Source organism: Gavialis gangeticus, unplaced genomic scaffold (assembly GCF_001723915.1).
Source record: "Gavialis gangeticus isolate Ggan-Ray unplaced genomic scaffold, GavGan_comp1, whole genome shotgun sequence".
Lineage (NCBI taxonomy): Eukaryota > Metazoa > Chordata > Crocodylia > Gavialidae > Gavialis > Gavialis gangeticus.
This window is the reverse complement of record NW_017728993.1, coordinates 42,409,576-42,412,312: the sequence shown is the minus strand read 5'-3', so window position 1 is coordinate 42,412,312 and position 2,737 is coordinate 42,409,576.

The window sequence follows — 2,737 nt, the reverse complement described above, 5'->3', positions numbered from 1 at the left end:
CTGTGGACCAGCACAGGGGTTGGGAACACCTGCACTAATGCACAGTAGAATTAATTTACTGCACTTCCAGCATCTCATGTAGACATGCCTCTAGTGATGGAAATGAAATGCCCAGAGTATAAAGGAGGATTTTTTTTTTTTTAATTACAGATCAAACAAAGATTTGTTTGGCTCCAAGCAACATCCTATTTTCAAGACTAATAAGTTTGGGCTGCCTCTGTTTATGTAGTACCACAGTTATCTAAATATTAAGTAAATACTGTTTATGAGACCAAGTAACTGGAATGCAGACAGATCTGAGCAGTTCTACTTTTTGTAAAATAAAAAACCTAAGATTTTTTCCTGTTTTCCTGTGTCTACTTTATATCCGTGTCAACACAAAAAACGCAAACACTCTCTTAGAAGAATATTTAGGTTGCAAAGCCAAATGTTCAGCAGTTAGGAATGCCAGAATTAAAGCTGCACAAGCCACCTTAATTATTCCCTTTATATACATGATTACCAGCTTTTTTTTCCCACCGACCTTTTGTCTCAGTTCACAGAACGGACAGTACTGATTTAGTAAGCTGCTAATCAACATGTTCATTCCTTTTGATTGTGCGACCTCATGCTTTATTTACTGGTTGTTTTTTCCAACTTTGCTCTGCATGCATGATTAATTTTCTCATGGGCTTTTCTATAGTGCTTCACAAACATCATCTTAATATCCCCATGTGGTGAAGGGGCAGTTCCTAGATTTTAAGTTAGGTACAAAGATTTGTTGTATTGCTTTGGCACATAAAAACCTTAAGCATGGGACCAGGATCCTGTTGTGTTAGGTACTATACAAATATGGAATAGAAAGCCATCTTCTGTCCCAAAGAGCTAGTGATCACTGGTCAAAACTGTCCACTAGCTTTTGGTGTAAAGTTTAAAACATGTTGAGGACCTGTTTTGCTTTTAAGAAGGCTTATCAATTTTACACATAGAAGCTGCTGACAGACATGGAAAAAAAAGTGCTTTAGCAGAAGAGGCAGTGTGTTAGTTCAACCCAGCTCCGCAGCCTCTGTATGGATCAGGCACTTCAAAGGGGCTTTTTATCTAATAGCTTTTTGGTGCTTTTTATCTAATAGCTGATAATCAGCTATTAAATAAAAAGTGACAAAAAGGTCCTGCTGAATCACCTGATCTATATAGACATTGGGTGAGCCAGGTCAAACTAATGTGATGCCTTTTCTGGGCATGCACTGGGCTCAGGGAGTTTAAAGTAAAGCACCATTTTGGGGGGAGAGTGGGGGAGGGTTATATCTGTAAGCAGCCTATGTGCTATAAATTGATAAATTCATTTTCAGCTAAGAGTATGCAGAACCTGGGAGTCAAACTGTACAACTACAAAATGAGAAACACGCAAGTAGTTATCACTTCTGAAAAATATAAATGACTTGCCTATCATAACTCAGGCCTGCAGAGGCAGAACAAAGATTCATGTCTCAGTCAGCTGTTTTAGCCATGACACATGAGGAAAAATGTGGGGTGTTTTTGGCAGTGCCTGGTTCAGTGGGGGCCAACCTTTCTGGCAGGCATGCCAACAATTAGCTCCACTCCCTCCCTAAGTGCAACTCTGATCTTCTTCCCCTGCCTGATCTGCTGCTCTGCTTTCTGCTAACCTTCTTTGCTATCTGCCATTGCGCTGTCTGTCCCCTCCCTGATCTCCTGTGTGCTACATAGAGACCACCCAAGCCACAGGTTGGCCACCCCGGCATAGTTCATGGCCTGATAGTTATGGCACTTAGCTGGAAAGTCAGCAAAGTTCAAATTCCCAAAGGGAGAGAGAAGCCCTGGACATGAGGCTTCCATTTCCTAAGCACCCATCCTAACCATGAGGCTGGGGGCTAAGAAGTGGGAGAGCCTCCACAGAGTTATGTACCTTCCCAAGGGAAACAGGATATAAAATCTGCCTAAGTGCCTCAAAAAGAACTACGTATGTGGCAAACTTAGGTACATACATGCTACTTACCTACTTAAAGGCAGAGTTAAATATAATGTCTATTATGTGCTTGCTTGTGATTTCAGGGGACTAGACTTGATAACCCCTGCCCCTTCCAGGCCTGCAACCCAGTTATTCCTTGCAACACCAGAAAGGTTAAATAAGTTAGAGCCATGCATACCCCTTGTGACCTTTCCAAGTACCCCTAGGGGTACTCATACCCCTAGCTGAAAACCCCTGGCCTAGCATCTTTTAACCAGGGATCCTGGTTTTCCTTGATTAAAAAAACCACAAATTCTCTGATAAACCCCCCAAAATCCATGATTAAAATGAGAGGTCCCTCATTCCCACTCCCACAGCCCTGCTTTCCACGCACAGTCCCCTTCCCCCCAGCCCTATCTGAGGGGGCCCCCAGCTGCCTGGGCTACAGGGCCAAGGACCAAGGTCCACAGCCCCCTTACCCCAGCAAGAGGCGGTGGCTGATGCAGCAGAGCAGAGCCTGACTCCCCCGCTGCTGCCTGTGTGCCTGCTGTGAGGGTGGGGGCATCACTGCACGCACTCCTGGGGGGGCAGAAAGAATCCATGCCCCCCAAATCTGTGCACGGGGTGGGGGTGGCCATAGGCTGCCAGCTGTGGGTGTGGGCTCCCACCTTGCTGCCCTCCCCAGGCACCTTTGCAGCCCAGTGGGTGCAACCAGCCACTGTAGGGGACAGCGGGGCCACGCGGGGGTCTCCTTGCCACTGTGAGCTCCATGCTGCCCTGGCAAGGTGT